Genomic DNA, 24,908 nt, shown 5'->3' on the forward strand with positions numbered 1-24,908 from the left:
TGTCTCTTTTCCCATGTTTTAAACACGTGCCACTGTCATCTCATGAAGCCACAGTATAGAAAAGGAAGATTCAGACAGCAACTTGCTTTCAGGAGCATTGGCAGACATCCATTGGGAGCACTTTACGAGGACTGATTTTCATATTGAATTCTAAATCCTTTGAAAAATCAGTGAGCTGTATATCTATCCATGGGTCAATACACAGTCAATAGTATCAAAGGGGGACATGCTGGTGTGGAAAAATGGCCAATCAAGAAAACAAGGAAGGTGGCTGATGGACCCACTACAGGAATTATAAAGATCGAAGTCACTTCATAGAATAATATCTCTTTCTATCCATCCAATCACAGTGTCCTCAGGATATAAGTGCCTGGATGTGGGCTTCACTTACATAACCAGACTGGCTGCAATCAAGGACTGAAGCCTGAACAGGCAATCCGAAACCTCAACCCCCATCGCTCCTCTAATTATTTCTTCTGCCAACTTCCCCTCTTCTCTCCTTTCCTACTTCTCCTTCACTTCCTCATCAGAGGAGGATCACCATACACTCCACACTGTCAAGATCAGCGCAGAAGGTCAGGATCTATCTATCACTGTGTATATATGGAATCCCTGTCCAGACCTTTTCACTGAGACAGTGGTGGTTCTAGACCACTTTTACTGAGGGGGCCAACTGGGGCCAGTTGTTTTGTCAGAGGGGAACATTAAACCCAGGTGAAAAATAGATGAAGATGATCACTTTAATATATATATATATATATATATATATATACATACATACATATATATATTATGCCAAATAATAGCACACATCATTAAATAACAAAACATAAAATACCATGATTGATATTTGTTTCAGTAACAGTATTAAATACTAGATTGTGAGTCAAATATTGTGTATGTGTTATTAGGGGGTCCCTCCCCTTGCACTGAGACGCAAGTCAGGTTCCAAAAGGTTAATGTTAAGCCACTATCTGATTAAGATTGATCTCTTCTTAAAGAAAAACGAGGTGAGTTTTTTATTTATTAAATATGCTCTTAAAGGAATAGTTTGATATTTTGGGGATGATATTTTTATAATTTTGCAAAGAGAAGAGAAGGGAAGACAGTATGCTATAAGCTATGTATGAGAAGCTAACATAGACATACAAACTTGAAATTGTGAAATAGTTTATTTATCTCTGTCCAAAGTTTAAAAATGTCCTAAAAACACCTTAAAAGTTTAACAAATTGGATGCAAAGTTACGTATTTATGAAGTTGTTATATTCTGAACTATTTCTTATCTGGGTTCACTCAGTAGGGTTACATGGTGCTAGATTATTCAAATTTCTGATCATATCAGACACTGTTTGGACCATAACGGACATCTCATAATTGGAAGAGAACACCGAGATAAGTCGTTCATAGTCGGCAAACTAACGGCATGTAAACTCGAGAATTTCCGCCGGGCTTTTACCAGGAAGTGGAAGGAGACGACGTATTAAATAGTAGTGTAGTTACCGGAAACGGCGTCCTTCTGCTGTTATCGCCGCAGCCAAAAGATCTGTTGTTCTTCTAATATGAATTATTAGAATGTAAATAATTCCCCCCCCCCCCCCCCCCCGGAAGGTCAAGTAAAAAAAAAAAAAAAAAAAAAAAAAAAATATATATATATATATATATATATTTTAAACCTAGGGGAAACACTGTGATGTGCACATTTTTAAGTGTGTTTAAGCCCGAGTTAATGTTTCTAAGATGAATGTTCATCTGGTCAAAGGGGGTCTTTATTCAGAAAACTTGAAAGTTGCTGCACTCATTAGTAGAGTAATTCAGCCCTCTTTCGAACAAACTATTCCTTCATCACTTATTTATAATGTATTTTATGCATCGGTCCATTATTCATTTCCATTTTTTTAAACAGTTTACATTCATAGAGCTATTGATCTATTGATCCTTTCATACATGTGCAGTGTTTACATGTTTTATCAGCATAGTGCTAGATTTGTATTAGTTGAATGTTTTTCCTCTGAGTAGTTTGAAACATGTTTAATTGTTGTATAATGAACATGTAAGTGTTCCAGTCCAAAGCCTTGTTCAGACTAACATTAAAATGTTTTTATTTTGCATATTCACATTATACCCACAAACTTTAGACAGTGGTCTAAGTCTCATCTGCAGATGCAATGATGAAATGTGACTCAATTGGATTTAGTGACTCAAGTAAATTCTCTCCTGGATGCTTTGGCCCGTAAAATCTAATTTAAAAAATGATGATATAAAATTGAGGGTGACGGAGGTGAGTCACAGTCGCCAAGCAGTACAGAGCTGAATCCAGCAGGGCGATGTAGAGGATGACAAAAAACAAGGTGCGATTTAGAAGACCTGCTCCGAGACTCGACAGCACGATTGGTTGGATGGCAAGATGGTTGATCTCTATTTGTTATGTTTGCGCGTCACCAGCATTATGCAAGTGCTGACGCCTGTATATTTGCTAAAGTATCCCTTACGGATAGGCTGGTGATGTCTGGACAAAAAGTCTGTTCTGATCACTTGCAACAAAAAAGTAAGTACCAGTTAAAGGCTTTATATGTGATTTTTACACTTAAATATAATAGAAATAACTCTGTGAGTCATGACTGTCTACAATGGGTGTAACACCCGAGTCCCACTGTCTGTGATGTTTTCAGAGTTTTCAGAGTCCTATCTTCAGTTTGTTTACATCGCCAGGACGGCCGGCTGACTCCTCCCCTCGTGTATAAAAGTTGTTTCATTGAGGGACTAGAGAAAAGAAGAATAACATACTGTACTCACTGCTTAACTGTGTTTCTAGATCACGCTCATTTCAGGTAAATTTACATGCAGTGTGAAGATACGAGCAGAATAAAGATCTCTAGCATTAGCATGCTAACACAACAATGCAGCGCAAGTTGTTTTGGTTTCATGCTGGTGCTCAAGGGCGACATCTGCTGGAACAAAAAATCGCATATAAAGCCTTTAAAGATCCGATTTGACAAATATCAGATTCGCCTGTTGTCTGAACAAAGCCAAAGTAGGGGCATGATGTGTTTACAGAGAGAAGATGAAAGACAAATAACCAAGAAGGGTATGTCATGTACTTGTAAGAGACTTAGTACTTCTGTCATCTCAAGGTAAAAGAGACACTGGTCAATCTTAGAGGAGTAGTTTTGGATACAATTTAGGAAACGTATCTTAGAGATTTATAATCTAAAAGTTATTTTACCAGTTTTTAATCAATAGCAAGGATGTCATAGCTTATATCCTGGATGATTGAGAATCTCTCTGGACATGTAGCATGTAGGAGAAACAACATTTTAATGGGAGCAGATCAAATCTTGTCAGCGAAGAGCAGCTGTGTTTTTCTATAAGGGCACGGGAGGTCAGACTCTCCCACGAGCATCACACTGAAACACACTGACTGACAGGATACAAACACAACAAAGACACTGAAGCTTATGTATAGTATCATATGTTGTACCTAAATACATTTCTATGTATTAAGCACAAAATCTTACAATTTTTTTCAGGACGAGTTACAAAAAGCAGTTTACAAAACAAACAATCAGACATACACACAGAAGGAAAACCAACAAGTGGAATGGTAGAATAAGAAAACTTTGAAGAGTTGCTGTCCTAACTGTATCTAACAATGTTTCTAAAAGCTTGGAAGCCTCTGTGTAAATATCTACAAAACCCTCTGTTTGCCTGTCACTTCCTTCCATAATTGTGTCTCAAACATTTTTGTCCATTCCTGCAGCTTGGTGGCTTCAGAAAGTCTTAATATGCAAGAAGAGGCAGAGGAAGCAACAGGAGCAATTATACGTTTTTTTCCCATTTGATTTGAAGTCAGCGTTACGCAACCAAAGTATCAGATCACATATTGAGACACACATTGCTACCTGAAATTGAGAGAAGGACAAGATGGAGGCACATTCATTTTTAAAATCCATAATTTTGAGACTCAGATTTGTATTATTCAGCGGTTAGACAGCTTTTCACTGTAGACACAACACAATGCCTGTCTTACTATTTTCAATTTGTGAATGGATGTTATTTTCCTGCTCTCTTTTGACTTCTCAGTGGATACACACCAAACATTACCCTTTGCATGCTAAAACAAATGTTATCCAAGAATGAGTTGCTGTTGTCAGTTTAACCAAACACTTAAGGGGAAAAATTCCTGAGAGACATGGGGAAAGAAATGTGTGAGGGAGAAACAGGGGATCTTGATAGCCTATAAGGGAAAGAGGCTGATATTCAAACTCATGAACATAGAAAGCTATTTTACATTGTTTTTCTTTATTATTATAAAACAGTATTTTGTTGGATACAGAAATTGTAATATGCATGTTTAAAATAGCTCTTAGTTGTGAAAATCTGCTCTTTGACTAAATAACAAATTACACATTCAAATATTGTATTCCTTGTTTTCACACATCCTGTCTTACCTGGCATGTGGGTATTTTCTCCCACAGACCGAGCCAACGTTATAGCATGGGCAGAAATTTCATTATCACATTTTTAAATCCAGCTGCCCCCCCCCCCCCCCCCCCCCCCCCCCCCCCCCCCAAGTACTGTGTTTGAGAGTGTGAATGAGGCTGATTACATCCATCTATCCCTGCAGGGCTTGTGACAGGTGCAGAGGGGGAATCATCATAGATCTGTCATCGCATAACTGCCCTGGCTCAATTATTAATAAGCTGCTCCAAACCTACAGGGGGAACAGAGGAGTCACGAGCTCTGGGAAAGAAGCTCTTGTATCCTTTATATGTTGCTTTTCCTCTGACCCACACAAACATATCAGAGTTGATTTTCAGATTGATTACACTTGTTTTGTTAGTACAAATTTTCATGAATTCATTCATCTTGGTAACTTTGTGAATGTACCACTTAAATCTGTACACTGTATGACCGAACAGTAAGAGCCTGTAAAAAAAAATGGGTTGTCTGAACTCGGAAATTCAAAATAGTTATTTCAACTATATTTTTCTAAGTTATTAGAACGCGTTTTTAGTTTCAAGTAAACAGTGCTCAACCAATTTAATTTTTGTTCATAATTGTACTCAAATTGTTTGATCTGCTCTGCATGACGTCACGGTCACGTACGTACGTGCTTTCACCAAACCTGAAGGAGAGTCCGCCATGTTTGCTCTCGCATCGAGTCAGTAAGAATGAGCCAGACACGCAGAGTGAAATTTGCAACTTTACAACAATTTGGACACAACAAGGAGATATTGTTTAGTTTATGGAGCAAAACGCAGACTTTTGAAGGGACTTTTGTTCGGACATGCAGGAGTTTTCTGTCTCTACTCTGCTGAATGCACTGACTGCCGTAGCACTGGTGCTATCTTTGAGCGCGCTAATCTGGTGAGTAATAACTTATTTTATCACATTTTGATATCGTTTCTTCATTTAATGAAATAGTTCTCATGTCCGCAGCTATTACATGCATTTAGTATGAAGAGTGAATATGTGTTTTTTGTTTTACTTTTGTGGCGAAGTTTGCCCTATTCAATGTGAAAACATTTTAAAACTAGAAATAAGTTTACTTATATTTCTTTAACTTTTCAAGTAGACACTAAGTCTTTATATAGGTTTAAAATTGCAATGTTACTCGACCGATTTTTTTTTTTTGTCGACCTCCACATGTGGAAGGCAGGCACCTCTCTGTACAGTCAACCAGGGGTCTTAAATCATTTGTTATGCTTTTCTGAAAGGTAGGTAAACTCTAGAAATAAGGCTGGTAGTATGGAAAATAACCGCATTTAGCGCGGTAACACTAACTTAACTTTAAAGCTGGTGTCTCTACATTTTTGTAAAATAACCTCCAGTATGTGAAGACACTCGACCCTGTTCTGAAGTGATATTTACCATGGACCCAGAGCTAAGCGGTAGCTTTCTCCTTGTATTTTGCTTAGCAATTGTTCAATGAGTAAACACTGTTTATCCAGAAATAAGGACACTGTTCTGCACCAAAAGGCTAATAAAACAAGTTAACAAAAACTAAATCTTAGAGCCTTGCTGCCAGCACTCTGTAAGTCGCGTTTCTGTTACTCCTTTACTGTAAAGATACATTTCTGCAAAAATGTACAGCTTGGCTAATTTGTTGTTTTCTTTGTCTAAAGGCTTAAACACAAGCAGCTTGGTTATATCTGGAGTCTGCAATCTGGTAGGTATTCAAAGCACAGACTTTTAATAGACATTTATTGTGCACAATCACTGTGAAGAGAATACAGATGTGAGCGATGCACAAAAGGGAAATGTATCTAAAACCTGTTCACTGTGTCATCATTCTATGCTTTGTAGAAGGGCCCCACTTATTGCTCAAAAACCTCTTTCTGATTCCAAATTTTCTGCAGACCACCTTTTCCCTGAGATGTAAAGAGGTCATCAATGATGACTTGCCTGTTGGAGAGATCCTGGAGCGCTGGCCTGCCTTAAAGATGGAGTCACAGGTGAGTTTTTTTTCTTTACTTTTGTGTTTTGTGTGAGCAGATGAGGCTGTGACCCTGACAGGTTTCTTGACATTAACAAGTGTAGGGATCTCAACGTCAGTCACTAAATCTGACAAGCATTTAACAAATTAAAAGTTTTGCCTTGTTTAAATGTGTTAACACCTTCATTTTCCTTTTCTTTTGAAATGCACTTCAATGTAACTTAAAAATCTGTTTTTTATTTTTACAGATCTGTGCAAAGTTTCACAGCATTACAAACATCTACCTGAAAAACCACTTCTATGCTGAGTTAGACAGACTTGTCTTGAGGGTTTGTTCAGGAAAGCTGCACGCACAGGGAAGGTATCCGAAGTCCTGGATCAGCTCTTCAACACTTATGACCTCCAGGTGAGTTGATTTTACTTGTTCATGCATGATAGTAATAGGGCTAAATGACGATGTCATTGTTGATGGATGACAGTCTTCTATCATGAAAGACTGTTTGAAAAAAAATCATAATCAAGTCTTCCACTCATTATATTGTCATTTGACAGTTCGGTAAATATTACCCAACCTTATTTAAAGACGTCATAGAGCTATTTCTTGTGATGAACTGTGTGCCTTCCCTGTTAAGCATTTAAAATTAAGAATAATGTTTTGTCACACTTAAGGAACAAGTTGACGTCCAACGTGCTGCTGTCCTCCACGCTCTCCCTACATATCTGTATGAGGATGACTCCAGGTTTCTGAAGCTGTTGGATGTAAGTCAACATATTATTTAGAATTGTAATGTGGCTTTTGAAGTCCTGGATGCTTGTCAGATTTAGTAACTGACGTTGAGATCACTACACTTTATATTCACAAAGTAGTTACATGTTAATGTCAGGAAACCTGTCAGGGTCACAGCCTCATCTACTCACACAAAACACAAAAGTAAAGAAAAAAAACTCACCTGTGACTCCATCTTTAGGGCAGGCCAGCGTTCCAGGATCTCTCCAACATCATCTATTTTACTCAGATTCTGTAATTTTGGAGAATGACTGCCATTAAAAATTTAATGAAGTAATAATTGTCCTGCAACATCTATCATGCACTGAAGCTTAGGTAGTTACAGTTCTCTGTTCTTGTCTTTAGGTGGCCCTGTCAGATGAATGCAAATCGACAACATACCAGCCGGGCTCCTCATGATCAGTGCCACTTCAACAGATGAACCAGATCTTCTGCCCCGAGAAGGTTGCAGTTGTGCTTGAGGGTAACACAGTTGTCGATTTCCCCACATTTTCTGACGAATTTGTCATACTTTTTGCACTAATTTATGCACTGCATCGAAGTTACCCAAAAGACTGGGTCAATACATTTACAAAAAATGTTAATGGGCCTCGAGGATGGCAAGTTGAAGCCTAGGTTATTGAGCCTTTAAAACAACCTTTTGACACTGAGTGATCTCACACACACACACACACGCACGCACGCACGCACACACACACAAAATGTAAAACTTGACTGAATTATTTCTGTTCTTGGACTTGTGTAATTTTGGAATTGCAAAGAGCACTGAAAAAATGCCTGTTGAACTCAAAGTTTGAATGTTTCTGTTGGAAATGCTTTGGTTTTTGTGGTGTATTTTATACATTTTCCATGTGTATTAAGTCGTGATTGGCTTTGTGTTATATCAAGGAACAGAATCTGCCCATTAGTTAACACTAGTAAACTATTTCTTATTAATACTGTTTCTGAACTATTGCTGAGTCTTTCTGAAATCAGTAGCAGACTTTCTTTGGTTGAAGTTTGATATTATATCTATAGTTTATTTTGCTCCTGTGTGGGGTTGTGAGGACAGGTCAGGAGATACAATCTTTACTCAGGTATATGTCATTCTGATGTTTTGACATACTGCTTGTACTGAGGCAATCATTTGAATTTTTACAAATGTTTGTTAGTATGTAAAATCTTGAACTGGGGATAATGTAAATGTTTTGATCATAAATGATCATAGGCTGTTTGCCAAAGTCCTTTCACTATTACATTTTCTGGTAGGTTTTTTTCATAATTATTGTAATGTTTGGATGATGTTTTAGTCATTTAATAAAGTGATTTGCATTTACAGTTCTGTGTTAAAATGTGTTTAATTTTCACTAAGAATTTGTGTATTTCAGGATATTGTGTTAACGCAACTTAAAAACATTGATGTAATCAGTTTCAACAAATGTTTTAAGTACTTCAAAATATAGTTTTGAGTTAGAATTAAGTAGAGTTTTTAATTATAGGAAAGTTTTCAAAACTAAATGAAACTCAATATATATATATAAACATAATGTAAATAATTACTTATAGAGAACATAAATAATTTATGGTACCACTTAACAAAGTATTTGTGTTTGCAGTACTTAATTTTGATTTGTTCTTTCAAAATAAAAAAAACATGTTAATAATACTTACTAATTCATGTAACATTAACCTGAAAAATTAAGTTAGTGTCACGTAATAAAGCCAAGTTAATAGAACTTAAAAATTATGTGTCTTAAGGGGGTTCAACTTAAAATTTTCGATGTAATCAGTTTCAACAATTTTTTTGAGTTCAATTAACTTATCTGGGTTTACAGTGTAGAGTGATTCTTCTTTTAGGTCTGTGAAGCTGTAACCATGTTTGTAAGACATCTGTTAGCAGAAGATCTATATTTGGACAGGAGCCAGGTGTTTGTGAACTTGAGAAGAAACAACTTTTTGCTGAAGAAATGTATATGTCTGCCTTTTACAAGTCAAGGTGATGTCTTCTTTCTAGCCTTTTAGAGATGTACCCAAAATGGCTGTACCTTCTAACAGAATATAAGCAACACTATGAAGATGAATACTTTGTCAGTGATTTGTGTTCTGTTGCTGTTGTCTGACGAATAAATTCTAATATAATCCACAGTCTGTTTCGCGATTTCATCATTGGATTTATACAGCAGAAACAACCCCAACCTAACAGGTTTGGAGAGGTAGAGGCAACACCTTGTCATGTGCTGAGGCAGTGTTACTCATTATATTTTTTGGCACCATATGTTGACAACGTACGTATATGCCAGGTAATAAGTGAAACTCTTTGACGTTCTTTTGCATGCAGTTTCAATCCATTAATCTAGGTTCATCTTATCAGAGCTTTTCAACTCTTGCAAAAAAAAAAAAGGAAATTATTCAAAATATCAAATTGTGTCTTTAAATGCAAAAGGTGCTGATAGCTAGTTATGCTACACATTCTAATCCACCTGCAGTTTACACACACTGACAAGATAAATGTGCTGCCAAGATTTATAGGATTTATTATCCCTGCAGCTGAAAACAAATCCAGCAGAAAGCAGTGGTTCCCAGACACTGCTGTCCGTCTGCTGGACATGTTTTCACAGTTTTATCACCAGTAATGGAGGAAAAAAACATCAAGCAATATTTACCCTTTACTTTAATCCAAAAAAATACTTTGAAAGAAGCACAACGCTGTTATGCAAGCAGCCTGATTTATGGGAATACACAAACCCTCAGGTCCTCTAAATCCATCTTACACCATCTGAAAACATGGGTTTGAACCAACCTCTATTGTTGTATGGAGAATTCTACAGGCCTTCTAATTGCTTCTAACCCTCTAAATATAAAAATCAAAGAATGACACTGGCGAGGCTATAACAGTTATTTAATTGTTGGGGAAATATGGGGGGTTTTGAAGATAGAAGATAGATAGGTTTAAGAGTGGTGCTGTAGACAAAAGCAAAAAACATGGTACCAACTTAGGTTCCAAACCACATGTGGACCAAAAAATAAAGGCTATTAAATCATTTTGTATTTCATCTTATACTTAACTCTGTTTGGACAGTTCTATTCAACCCACCATCCAAATGATTTGCAGCTGGTAGTACTTGTGTTATTATTTCTGCTGGCAGTGGCCTGAAGAGGAGCACTTCATATCAATTGAAGTCATTTACTTATTGAAGCCCTGAACTTCTATGTCAATAAAGCGGAACAAAAAAAAAAGCAATATCTGAAACAACAGGTGGAATATATTACTGAAAATACTATCTTACATTCAGTTTTACAAAAGGGAGGTATGATTGCTCAGTCTTACATCACTCATGTCAAAAGTCAATCACCAAACAGATGGCTCATGTTTTGAATGCAGACAGTGGGTTCAACCTGTGCAGAACATCAATACAAAGCATGACTTGGTAAGCAGAGTGATGGGGACATCAGTAATTCTAAGATACTCATTTAGGTAAGATAGTCTGTTAAACAGCTGGAGCAAATATCTCCCCCATCCCATTTTTCTTTTGTAACATAACAAAGAGTAAGGTCTTTTACCTACTTTTTGTAAAGTGTCTCCAGATAAAAATAGTTATGACTTTACAAATAAAGATTGAATGATTGATTGATTGAAAAAAAAGGGTATAATTCAATGCCATTGAATGCATTTACATGTCGGCCTTTGTCCTCTCATCATGCAGTGTGGGGAGCTTTGAAGTTCTAATTAAAGGGATAGTGTTGCTAGTCTTTTTTTTTAAATCTTACAAATCACATGACCTTAAAACTTATGATAATATTTCATATTTTATTGTTTCCCAAGATTGTTATCAAACATCTGTATTGAATTACTTCCTAGCTAACATTACTGGTTTATAGCAGTGGGCGCGCACTGTAGCTGTTCCCACTCAACGTTCTTGAAGCCAAAATATGCCGCTTAGGGGCGCTTCCATCTTGCGATTTTGACGTCATTTGGAGCCAGAGTCTGCGCAGTAGGGTCCGGGGGCAGGAGCCCTGGTAACACGCCCCGCCCATTTAGCGTACTGCCCTGATGACTTACGCAGCCCAGCTACGCCGAAAGCGCTCCGCCGGTCTACGAGTCTTATGAAGAAATGTGTAAGTACAACAAACCACCGTATTCAAAGTCTAATATTTAAACACACTGTGTTTTAAAAAATCCCGCTACTTTGATCATTATTGAAAATAAGTGGGCTGCTGGGTCCTCTGTTTTTAACGAAATCGTTCTATATTTAAGCTAGGTTAGCACCACAGACCGTAGGCTACAGGTGGTAAGATATGTTGTATTCTGTTAGAAACTGATAGTCTGTAATGTGATTCATGTCTGCTTTTCTAGTATATTTAAGTGAACAGTAAATCAATTGTTTTTTGTGTCTTCATTTAGGCAAAGAAGAGATAAAAGCAGCTGGTCTGACATCTTCCACAGAGGTGAAGTGTAAGTTAAAATCATCTGTTAAAAGTTTATATCCTGTGATCTTTATTTAAGTTTCATAAGAGGATTGTAAAAACAAGTTATTGTTAACAATACAGTTTTCTAAAATAAAACTCACACTGAGTCATACACCAGCTAAATGTTAAATAGAAAGGTGATGTTTTCTTTTCCATTTTACAATCAACAGAAACTAAAAATGAATAATTTCAACCTTTGTCTGCACACCTGTTACAGAGGTCAGGCTGGGGTCGCATAGTTTGAAGGAACCTCCTCCTTTTTTCACCTGTGCCAGATGCCCTGCTCATCCACTGTGGTAGAAATGACCTTACACCAGCAGCTCTCCCAGATGAAGAGTCCTCTCTGCCATCACCCAGAGGAGCTGATCGACAACTGAAGAAGGTGGACAGAGTCTGGTGCTTTGTGACAGTGAGAAGGCTACCATAGTCATCCTCAGATAAAACACAGAGATCCTGGTCAATATTCAATGGTGCTATTTTTCTTTCCATGATGTTGCCATGTGTTTGAAAGGCCAGATGCTGGAGGGTTGTGTTGGATTTGCTTTTCCATCATATTTTAACAGTCAAACAATCATCCAGGATCTTTATACTTTATTTGATTTTTGTTTGGATTTCTTTGTTAAATTATTTTTTATACTTTCTCCTATGTCCCAGCAGTTCAACCTGATGGTCTCCCTTACTTATTTTACACATGGTTAATGAAGCCAGAGGTTGTTTATTGAAGGTGTTTCTTTTCATAAAATGTTTAAATAAACTTTTTTTAAATCTGAATTGACTGTCTCTGATTAATTGGAGCACTACAACGTGTTGGTCACAGTAAAATAATTTAGCAGTTAAGTTTATAGCTCACATTTGAAAAGGCCTTGAACTGACATTAATTTCTTCTTGACCAACAACAGCTAAGACAACAGCAAAGCTAACAGACGAGTTCAGCTTGTCACAGCCGGTCTTGTCTGAGATAAATGGCCTTCAAACTTATTTAATACTAAACATTTAAAGCCAATAAGCATAACAAGATATGCATGAGATTCCATTTACATTTATTCAATCACAGACTTGTCAAACAGTCTGGCATGTTGTGCTTCTGTTTTCAAGAGTTAATAACTGAAGAGAAGAACTCCATGGAGAGAGGACAGGAAACGCTCAGGGGACGAGTCCTCCATGTTGTCAGGGGTTGTTGATGGATCTGAATCTGAGGGCATCTTCTGTAATAAAGAAAAACAATCATGGAGTTAAATGTAAAGTATAATGAATTTTACTGTGATGTTTATGCCTCAGACCTGAAATCAGATCTGTCCTCAGGTTCTGCTAAACTTCAGCTTCTAAAGTTTGTTTTAAAGACAGGAGAACTATTTAAGAGGAAAAACAAAATATATAACAAGACATGATGAATCCAATAATATGATCAGCTTTATGAATTTATGTTTTAAGACAAAAGTGTTCCTGCCACTTTCTGTTGAAGATTATTTTAAACTGTCATCACATGGGCCAGCCTGATAAATTAAACTAATGTTAAATATTCTCATATAATCAGATTTGTGTGCAGAACCTCACCGGAGCTGGAATCAGAGTCTGGACTGCTGTTTCCTTTGAGCATTGATTTCCTTGAAGACAGAAAGAAGAACAATTTAAACATGAACTTCTTGCAGAATCATAGAGGCTGTTAAAATATTCTGCTAGTCTTCCTTACATTTTAAGAAAGATTATAAATTGTTACTAAAATTACTTTGATGCTGATAGCGGTTACAATAACACAGTCCAATCATATGAGAGATAATTTTACCTTTGAGTCCTATGTGAAGACGTTCTCTTCAGAATCAGCACCGCAAAGACAAGATGATGGCGTCCACCTTCACAACCTGCTGCTTCAGTATGGCTGCATCATGGTCACCTACAGGAACATCACAGAAATACAATCAAAGTACTTCACTTTATTTATCAGAGGATGTACTGTATGCAAAGTAGAATTTTTTTTAGCTGTAATTCCTCAAAAAGATTTGAGACTGCTTTGTTATTTGAGAGCACAGATTGTTTCTTTTCCCTTCTCTCTGTTTGCCTGTACATGACCTCTTAGTGCTATAAAAGATGCTACAGTAAATCCTGGATCAGCTGTGTGGATGGTGTGACTGTGTGGTAAAGATTTGTTAAAGTTGTCACGCACATACTCATATGCCTTTGGAGAGTAAAAGTACAGTGTGGTGGCAAACTGCTTATAAAATATAAAATAGTATTTTATTGGTGAGGTCCCCCAATCAAAGCGTCCTACAGAGTAGCAGCAGCAGGCTGTAGAGGGAGGAGACGAGCGCATTATGGAGAGGAGGGAGGAGAGACGCACAACCTGAGAAAAAGGAAATCCTCAGTTTAAAATATAATGTTGGTGAAAAGAGGGAAATAGGAAGACATAAATGTCAATGTTGAAATTATTTTGAATGCAGGCTGTGGATGTTCAGTTTTCTTTGGATATAAAAAGGCAACAATAGCCTGTAGTTTAATCATGGTGTTTCTCTTTGTTAACGATTATTGAAGCGAAATAAAAAAGAAATGCATGACATTTAAAACATATTAACATGTGTGGGGAAAAACGCGATCTTTATGTCTTCTTTTATTGTACCTATGTCTCCTCCTAACTTCAATAACAGCAGCATTTTGTGTGTAACACTGGTCTCCTGCATTAACACCTTCCTTTCAAATGTGTTAAATACAGACACAGTCACCGCAGGTTTTGTCAGGTTTTGTCAATTTTTAGTACAAATTCTCAATGAGCGTCATTAAATTTACAATATGATCAACTTGTGACTGTTGAATTGATGTGTGGAAGACAATGCAGAATATTTATCAGTTTAAGCAGCATGATGCTCGGTTAATATTACATTACACCACCGCAGGTTGTTGATGTTTGTGTTCACGTTTCGGTTAGTCTCTTAAATCAGTAACAATTATATTAAATCAGATCCTACCTTTAGTTTTATCTGGATCTTAAATCAGTAACAATTATATTAAATCAGATCCTACCTTTAGTTTTATCTGGATCTTAAATCAGTAACAATTATATTAAATCAGATCTTACCTTTAGTTTTATCTGGATCTTAAATCAGTAACAATTATATTAAATCAGATCTTACCTTTAGTTTTATCTGGATACATAGAGAAATATTCTACCCTCGTATATAGTACTATGAATTTCAGCCCGCACGGTGAAAGTAAAACCTGTTACTCTCGGTATAGTCCACTTATCACTCAGACTGTAAACATGTACACATTAGTAATGATGCAGGACAGATTACAATTATTTGACTTTGTTTTTGCCCTAGATACTTTTTTGAGACTTTACCAGACGTATTTATTTTTGCTGTAAAATAACTGTACAGTCAATGAACCGCATCTATGAGCAGATTTTATATTACGATTCTTGGTTTTAAATACAATTTAAATCACAATAATGATATAACAATATCAAGAAACATAGCATGTCAGTTATTAGGTTTGCTCATTTTAAAAAATAAAATAAAAAGATAAATCATGCCGGATAAGTAACCTAGCTTTACAACATTTCAGCTAACCTTAGACTGCTTATGTGTTAGCTAGCTAGATAACGACTTTAACCAACCAATGACACATAAATCACACTTTTTTACTTACCGAAAACACTGCAAAGATCCCTTAGCTCCAACAGGTCGGTTAGAACAGTTTACTGCAGAACAACTCATTTTGCCAGCTCAAAAAAGACGAAAAAACTGAACGGAAAAATGCAATGGCGTCTCGGCTTTCCTTCACTACGTAACTTTTGCTATTCCCAAAGAGAGCTACGCAAGATCCGCGGCTGTCAATCATCGTCAAATATGACATAAAATCCTGTTTTTCAATCTCAAATAACTTATTTAAAACAAACTTCACAGAAAAATGAGCACTTGAACACAATGTAGGGTGATAATAACTAATGATCACAGCAGAGTTTAGGTTTGGAAAAAAATGATGTGACGAGTATTTTAGCTTTACAGTTTGACCCACATCCCATCTGTTATCATTGAGGAGGCGGAGTTTATGACCTATACTGCAGCCAGTCAGCAGGGGGAGCTCTACAAATAAAAGCTTCACTAGACCGGGGACCTTGTCCCGTCCATTATTTTTACAGTCTATGGTTTATAGTAATACAGTAAAACTATTTTAGCTTACAGTAATGCCATTCTACACCTAGTTTATTGGGAGGCTTACTTGTTAAAAGCAAACTTAGCCACCAAGCTAACATGCTAACCCTGCAGTAAATAACGATACTGGTCTAACGGTTTTTGTCTTCGTCCCGAACTGTCCTAGTTCATAGGTCACGATTTGATGCATGCATTAGGACAAAGAAAAGCAACCACACATGGCAGTATACACTAGGGATGCAACAATACATTCAACCCATGGTTCAATTTGTACCTCTGTTACGGTTTTAAGTTTGGTTCGGTTCTGACCACTTTTTTTGGAATTCCTTTCTTTGGAGTTCTTTTTTTTTGCTGGTCAGTAATGTTACAGCCTGCTGCAGTGTGATACGTTTTATCCTGTTGTTTTTAAAAAAGAGAAGACATTAAAGAAGCAAATACATTTTTAAGACTATGTTCGAATATATAGTAGGGCCCCGGCCTCAAGATTGTATTTCAAGTTCTTCAAGCCTTGTTATGTCCCGTACCTTCCCTCTGCACATAAGCCAGCCTGTGGTCCTTTACTGAGTGGTGATTGCACACGAGTCAGCTTGCTGTAGCAGTACATACAAAGAAAATGGCTACCATGTGGATATATTTGATGGGATGAAAAGGTAAGGGAGGGATATATTAAGAGGATTTGACTTGGAAGGAGAGAAAAGGGAAGTCAATGTAAGAAAACAGAAGACAAAGGAGGTAAGCAAAGAAAGAAAATGAGAAAAGGGGAAACAAGGGAAATGATGCTGGCATAAAAACTGGGAGTTACGAAGTGAGGGGAGAGCCACAAGGGGAAAAGGGATCTGTTGTCATTGGAAACAGCAGTTGGCATACTATGCTGTTTTAGTTCAAAACAATAACTGAAAAATATATCACGACTGAAAAAGTTCACTAAAACTGATAAAAACTTTGATTTGAGGCTTTTGGAGACAAGACGAACACATATTGGTTGACACAGCTGTTATTACAGGTGGAGCACCTCTTACCTATCTCAAAATGTTCACAGGGAGGCAATAGGAGGTAAGTGCAAAAGAACCTCTCACATACAACCTTGTCAAAATCTTTTAAATAAAGTCTGGGCTTTGAATGAGTCACTCTTGTTTCAGCAGCCTTGAGACAAGCTGAGTGGGTTACTTGTAACAAACAAGAGTATATGAGACAGTGGAGAAGCAGTCGTTCCCAATGTGCAGAGAAAGCGTTTGTTAAAGAGGCTCTGATAGGAACTCAGATAATAAATCACTATTCATCTATACAAACATTTTTTAAGGACGATCAGTGGAAAAGACAAAGTGACAATGGATGAGGAGGAATATGATTGTGCTAGGATGGAAGTAAAAGAACATACACAAGCTATATTAACCGCAAGCATGAGGGCGAATTTAATAGTATTTTCACACCTCTCAAGTGCAGTGATTTGTGAGAGCCTGCAGCAATAAACTGTGAATGAAGGAAACAAATGTGTGTTGAGACAACAAGATCTTAAAGAGATTTTTTCTCCTGAAGGCAATCTATAAACTGTGATGACAGCGGTGAATTAGAGTGTGTCAAGATAAAATAACATGACGGATACCTAGAGACACACTCTCGGGAATTGTTTGAATTTCCTTAGATGTAATTATAATGAATACAACTGAATGTTTTGTAGCTTTTTTTTTAACAGATTGCTGAAACCCTCCCTAATAAACCCATCATTACAGTTTGGTATGGTTTGGTGGCGCCCGATGAAATAGGCTAGTTATCGCATCCAACTTGCAGCCTTCCTGTATGCATCTGATGATACCAAAGTGATCCGGCATGTTTTATTCTTTGATGTCTAAAGATAAAACGAGGATTTTGTCCGGTTCTTGTGTTAGCATCCTCTGTTTCAAAAACAAATTCTTGTAAATTTAACAATTTATCAGATAGGAATAAGGACTCTAATTCTGGAAGACAATAAGACAGACCACCCAATATTTGAGGTAATAGCAACGCTGATTCTGCATATCAGTATCAACTTGTCATGTTAGGATGTGCATGGGAATGTTGGTTAGGAGTTATGTAGCCTACATACTTGGGGAATACATATAAGTAGTTACAGTGGAGACTCTTGGTTTTAACAATATGACACAAACGAGGATTTTCATTTAAAGCATTTTAAAATGAGTTATGACCTTTTATTTATTAATTACAACACATTTATTTACCCTACCATATGGTTTATCCAGTGTCTGCAGTTTGTTTTCTATACTTTTATATAGAGAAACCATTAATTTCTCCTTTCTCTTTATTATTTAAAATGCCTTGTCCATCCTGCTTGTTATAGGAAGATATGTGTCTTCCCTGGTCATTCCACCAGTTGCAGTATTTCTGTTTGAGGTTGATGAAAGTGTTAGTCTTCCATGTCATGCATAAGTAACAAATGAAGAGAAAATAGATCCGATGTTTGATCACTGATTCGCAAGTGTTGCTCTAAGCCGGTGAAATGGAGCAGTCTAAATGAGTCAATTCCTCCTGCCATAGTCACAAACCTTTGAGACATGCACACATACAGATGAGGACGAAATTATTAGCCCCCCTATGAAAATTTCATTTTTTAAAAAGTATTTCCCAAGTGCTATTAAACAGAGCAAATAATTTTTAACACAGGTTTTTCAAACATCCAAGTTTTATTTTGGATGCTTACATTATTTTACTTTGCACACAGAAACTAAATTATTTCACAAAAAACAAAAACTACCAGGGTCAAAATTATTAGCCCCCCTGATGCTAATAGTCAATTGTGTATCCTTTTTGCTGGATAACAGCCTGCAGTCGTTTGTTGTAGTTTTCAACAAGTCTCTGACACGTCTCCTGAGGAATCCCAGCCCATTCTTCTTTGGCAAATCTCTCAAGCTCCTCCAGATTTGATGGCCTTCTGGCATGGACCTTGGTCTTCAGTTCACCCCACAGATTTTCAATGGGATTCAAGTCAGGGCTTTGTGCAGGCCAGTCAATAATGTTCACTTTGGTCTTCTGGAGGTAGTTCTTCACCAGGAGCGACGTATGCTTTGGGTCGTTGTCGTGTTGGAAGACAAAGCGACGCCCCAGAGCCAGTTTTGCTGCTGACTGCTTGAGGTTTTCTTTCAAAATCTTCACATATCCTTCTTTCTTCATGATTCCTTCCACTTTGACGAGATTCCCAGTTCCAGACGCACTGAAACATCCCCACAGCATAATACTCCCACCACCGTGTTTCACTGTGGGGACGGTGTTCTTTGGGTTATACGCCTCTCCCTTCTTTCTCCAAACATAAGCAATGTCTCTATGGCCAAAGAGCTCTAATTTCGTCTCATCTGACCAAAGGACATGCTTCCAGCATGCATAATCTTTCTCCAGGTTGTCCTTAGCATACTTCAGTCTGGCTTGAAGGTGTCTCTTCTGCAGAAGTGGAGTTTTTCTTGGTCTGCAACCTCGCAGTCCATTCCTGTGCAGAGGTCTAGTGACTGTCTTCTTTGAGACTACAAGGTGCTACATGATGCTTTCTCAAGTGACAGCTCAAACCCTTACTGACGTTTTTATACTGTGTGTATATTGGGAGATAACCCTCAATTTTACAAGCTTTGAGCATTACAAAGTCGAAGCATATCATTGCACAACAGTGGTTTGTGCTATGGCTCAATAAAAAGGTCAGTTCTTAAGGGGGCTAATAATTTTGACCCTGGTAGTTTTTGTTTTTTGTGAAATAATTTAGTTTCTGTGTGCAAAGTAAAATAATGTAAGCATCCAAAATAAAACTAGGATGTTTGAAAAACCTGTGTTAAAAATTCTTTGCTCTGTTTAATAGCACTTGGGAAATACTTTTAAAAAAATGAAATTTTCATAGGGGGGCTAATAATTTCGTCCTCATCTGTACAACCCTCATCCATCTCTCGGGCGGCTGTGGCTCAATTGGCGGCTGTGGCTCAGTTGGTAGAGTCGTCACCTCTCAACCGGAAGGTTGAGGGTTTGATCCCCAGCTGGCCAAATGTCCGATGTGTCCTTGGGCAAGACACTTAACCCCAAATTGCTCCCACTACTTCAGTGGTGGTGTATGAATGGGATTAGTTACTTCTAATGGATGATACTACATAGCGATCATCACTACCATCAGTGTGTGAAAGGGTGTGAATGGGTGGGTGTGACATGTGGTGTAAAAGCGCTTTGAGTAGTAACTTTGACTAGAAAAGCGCTATATAAGCTCAAGTCCATTTATCTCTCCTTTCCCCATGGCCTGTAATAAAATCTCTGGAGCCATTTTGAAGTCTGCAGGTAATCAATTTACTGAGTCATTGAGATTCATGACTTCCCAGTTGCACACCTGCCCCAATGCAAATGACAACGGTGTTCCTGAGGACACACACACACACACACACACACACACACACACACACACACACACACACACACACACACAGAGGGAAAGCATCAGAGAAGCTTGTGTCAAATAGACAACATAAGGAGAATCACCTGGCTCATAATTTTCTCATTACTCTGGTTCTCATTAGGGATAATAATTTAGCCAAAGATAATTTATTGACCTAATAAACCCACATTCATGGATGAGTCAGAACCATTTCTGTGCTTGTTCATCTCAATCAGGGCACATAGAGGCCCCTGTACCTAAAATATATAAATTCAACAAGCTTATTTTAATGGGATAAGGCAGCCTTGGATGAGTCAAAGGTTCACTGCTGTATTTTCATGTGAGCACTGATACCTTCAATAGCAGAGGGACATTGTTGCATGCAATTGCAGTGGGCACTGCAAATCAGATCCAATCAGATCATGAAACATTTTATTTTTGTTGTTACATTGATATTTGCACTGAGTAAATAAAACTCTGAGGTCTCATTGACAATGTGTTCAAATCAAATCAACATGTTGGCAGTAGAATGTAAAATTCTAATTATGTAAATCATATATTTAAAATTGACAAAAATTTGCCAAGGTTTTAATTTGAAAACTCTGGTTTTCACCACAGAGGATTGCATTCTGCCTGCTCTGCCCAGAAAACAGAAACTGGAACACATCCAACACCAGAAGTGATGTCATATGACAGTGACTACAGTCTCAATTTTAGATGCATATTTATTTGGGTTACGTTCACAACAATAGACAGAGCATCTCAGTTTCATGACTGAGGTCAGCTGTCATTCAAAGCTGCAGTGACAGGGGGGGGAGGTACGGTAAGGGCGTGTAACTGTGTCTAGGGCGTCTTAATGCTGACAGCTCTCATGAGGAAAAATTGGGAAGTGACCAATTACAGTTGTCCCCGTGCGATACGGTAGTCCAAATGAATTGCTGAGAAATATGTCAATGAATCTGCTCCTCCAGCTGGTTGGTCGGTCTGTGGGAAATGCCGAACGTGAATTCAATAAAAAATTGAAAGCATGATTTAATTTAATAGGTGTTAAAAACAACAACCTACCGTATTTTATTCAGTGTATTTTGTATCATCAATATTAAAAAAAAAATGTTTTCTTTATAAACCCAGATTTAAAAGTGACCAACCCAACTCAACACAAAATGTCATTTAAAAGGACTGGTTGGGGGGGCATCTTGTAATCAAGTTGTTTACAACTGATGACTGGACATTGGAAAATATCTTAACATTCTTCAATGTGCTGTATGTTTGAATTCAAGAGGTGCTGATTGGTCATTTTTTTTAAATTCTTGGCCGAACAAAGGCTTGTTTATTCCTTTCTGCAGAGCAATAGGGCCACAACTTCCTATCCCTTTTTTGTGGTTTATATTTAACTCAAAATGCCATTACCACAGTTATTCACCCGTTTGTATCATCAGCTGCTAAACCCTTAATATTGACTTTAAACTTAGTTTGCTGAATTACATTTGCAAAAAAAGGGTATTGAGTTTTCAACAAAAAACAATCAACACTGTTGACTGGACACCTACAAAAGCCTGCTAATTAGAAGAAGCTAATCGACATTGTGCACCTGATGAATAATCACCTGTTTGCAGCAGCAGTGAAACATTGACATCTGCATTTATACTATTGCATGTTGCAGTTTTTGCCTCACTTAAAGTAAGCTGGGCTATGTGGAAACCAATTACTGAAGTAAAGAGAAGCATAACTCCCTGGTCTCACTTCTTTGCTTTCGTCACAAGCAGCTTGCCTTGCTTTGCATCCTCTGCTAATGCAGCCTCCACAATCATTTCCCATATGGGAATTTGGTTTCATTTTCCTGCACTCCACCCTGCTACCCCCGCCAGCACAATGATGACAGCAAGGGCAGAAATCTGTCATTTCCATTAGTCTTATATCAAAATATTTGTTCAAATTACCCATGTGAACATAATTGTCAGGCAGCTCATTTGGTTTGTTGACTCATGATACGAGAGGAGGAACAAGAAGTGGGAATAAAAAGCACTGGAGCAGAAAGCACATTTATTGAAATGTTGATTAGCAGAGAAGACAAAGCCTCAAGCATGTTTTAGATTTAATTAAGTCTTATATTAGAGGGGAGCAGTGAGCCCAGCGTGAGTCAGTATAAAGTGATGCTTAACATTTAAAATGAGATTATTTGAACAAATAAGGGGGCCAAAACCTCAAGTCCATGGAGATAATATTTAATGACAGTGATAGTTATTCATTTTTTAACAATAATGAAATCTTTTAACTTTTGAATGGATGAAGTCCTGCTTAAATGTGAAGTTGCTTAAGAGGTTATTGTTTGGTGATTAAAAACCCTTTTTCCTCAGCATGAAGCCTTGGTCCCTTTATGATTTCCTAGTGGATTTAAACAGACACAGCGCAGACGTAGAGTTTCATGAAATGTTAAAATATTCTGAATTATTAATGATCAGGTGTATTAAGACTCCAAATAGTGGTGAGCTTAAACTCCCTCAGACATCTATCAGGTGTGTGCTGTGTTTGAGCTGGTTTGTTGATTTGAAAAAGCAGAAAATCAATAATTTAAAAATGCTTCTTAGGAACATATACACATGATGCTTTTTGTGATTACTTTCAAAATGTAACATTCAATTATCTGGAAACAGATGGTTTAAAAACAAGCAGGAGTTAAACAGAACAGCAGGTTTAGAGGAGATTGCTTTTGGACTGCAAATGAATACAGGCAGAAACAATAATCTTAAAACTAATATGAATAGAAATACAAAACTGGCTCTATAGAACACATTTAATTTCCGATACTTTAACCAATGCTGTGATTGTGCATGAAATGGTACAGGGTCTCTATCAGTCTGAACATTCTCTGCTATTATAGCTTTCAAAAACAGCCATACTCATTTCTGAACAATACCCCCATTCATCTTGATTACCCACTGCGCCTGTTTGCCTACCAAGACGTTTTATGTAATGCAATGATTTCAGTGTGCTAAATTGATGTCAAAAGGGGCTTGGCATTGAGCGATTTCTTTCATCTATCCTTTTTAAATCAAAGCTTATTTGTTCAGTCTGGATGAGCAGACTGGCAGCACGCTGGTTTTAACGGCATACTGCATCCAAATTTCCATCTTTCTTTAAAGCTTTATCAAGTCCTCTATAAGACTTTAACTGGACTAGTGAGGCATGCAGCAGCTAAAGAGTCAAATGTCACTTCTTCAAAAGAAGGTGGACACCAAAACAAAGTTGACAAGTGAGGAATATTTAACCTTTTCTTCCTAAGTGGACAGGAACCTAACTCCCAATCAAAGACGCTTATTCCATGAGTGCTTCGAGGCTAAGCACCCAAAAAGAAAGCCAAGTATCCACTTGTGCCAGCATTCAAGAGTCCCTAATAAGACAACAAACTCTACCCCAGCTTATGTATGCATAGTGATGTCAGATTTTTCCAGCCTGCTCAATCTGAAAATGTATCTGCAGCTCACAATGAGCTGTGTTCCCATACTGAATCTTCACAGCACTGTCATCAAATGGGAACCTGGAGATAATAACAAACCTATTCATTAAGGGCACGGTTACAATAGGCAAGAGTTCTTTTATAGTGAGTGACAAAAATCCTATTTTTAAAATATAGTAACTGTGTGGGCCTATGTGTTGATGGTTAATATAAACAGTGTAGCAAGTGCAGGGGCCCGTGAGGCCCTCTATATCAGTTTGCTAGAACATATGATGTCATGGTAACATTTGTTATATATTGCCTTGAAGAGGCAGACCGAGTGTGTGTTATAATCAGTCACAATCAATAACAAAATGATATGCTTACTTAATTTCATATTTTCTTTGGTATTTTTATCATATACAACTATGCAGTGATGACTGTTGGGTAATATGTGATAATGTCATGTATCTAGTTACGGCCAAAATCTGAGGCGAGCCCAGTACACATCTCCGAGCTGAATGAGACATTCAAAATCCTTTCAAACCCAAAAGCGGAAGTCAAAAACGACAGAGAAAGGTAAATGAGGAGAGGGTAGCAAAGCTCCTTAAATTAGACTCTTTTGGTTTCACAAAAAAAGCTTTGTGAAACTTCGCTCTGAGCAGATAAGCCGATCTTCAAGGTCTGCCTCTAACGGAGATAGGAATTGGAATAGTCTTCCAACTAGTCTTAAACTTTGCACAAACTTCTGCACTTTCACCAGCTAAGTAAAAATATGGATTTTAAGTAACCAGTCTTGTCAGCATTAATGTGTCATCTCGAAAACCTTTTGTGTGTGGTTGATTTGTATTTTGCTGTTGCCCAGGGACAACAGATGGAAATGAGCTAGTTAGCTAAATCTAGTACAAAGCATCTCTTCTCTTCTGAGACTAATGGGTTTTTTTGTACACTGTCCCTGATTCAAATAGACGATTAAACAAGAAGTCGCCAGCACACAGTTGACCCCCTGCCCCTACCAAGCAGCAACGCAGCAGTTCAGCCCGTACTTCAACAGCCATGCAGCAGGTAACGTTAGGAGGACAGAAGCTATAACGTTAGCCCTAAATAATCCTAACATTAGGATTATGCATTTCAAGACAAGTTATACATACATTTTGTTACAATCCAACACATTGTTGCTAAATATATAGCCTAATTGTGTGTGTGTGTGTGTGTGTGTGTGTGTGTGTGGGGTAGTGATCATTGATGGTAGAATATCAAGTAT

General features: G+C 37.5%; 1 protein-coding gene and 1 long non-coding RNA gene across 2 annotated transcripts in view; both read right to left on the minus strand.

The window, feature by feature from the left end:
- Window positions 1-24,908, minus strand: part of LOC132956768 (proton myo-inositol cotransporter-like) — a 96,231-nt gene that overhangs the window by 35,261 nt on the left and 36,062 nt on the right. The window lies entirely within an intron of this gene.
- On the minus strand, window positions 12,721-15,815 carry LOC132956651 (uncharacterized). Its single transcript, XR_009666056.1, has 4 exons — window positions 14,793-15,815; window positions 13,454-14,627; window positions 13,225-13,274; window positions 12,721-12,875 (listed from the first exon to the last, which is right to left on the minus strand). It is a non-coding gene; the product is annotated as an uncharacterized LOC132956651 (long non-coding RNA).

This window comes from Labrus mixtus, chromosome 22 (genome assembly GCF_963584025.1).
Source record: "Labrus mixtus chromosome 22, fLabMix1.1, whole genome shotgun sequence".
NCBI lineage: Eukaryota > Metazoa > Chordata > Actinopteri > Labriformes > Labridae > Labrus > Labrus mixtus.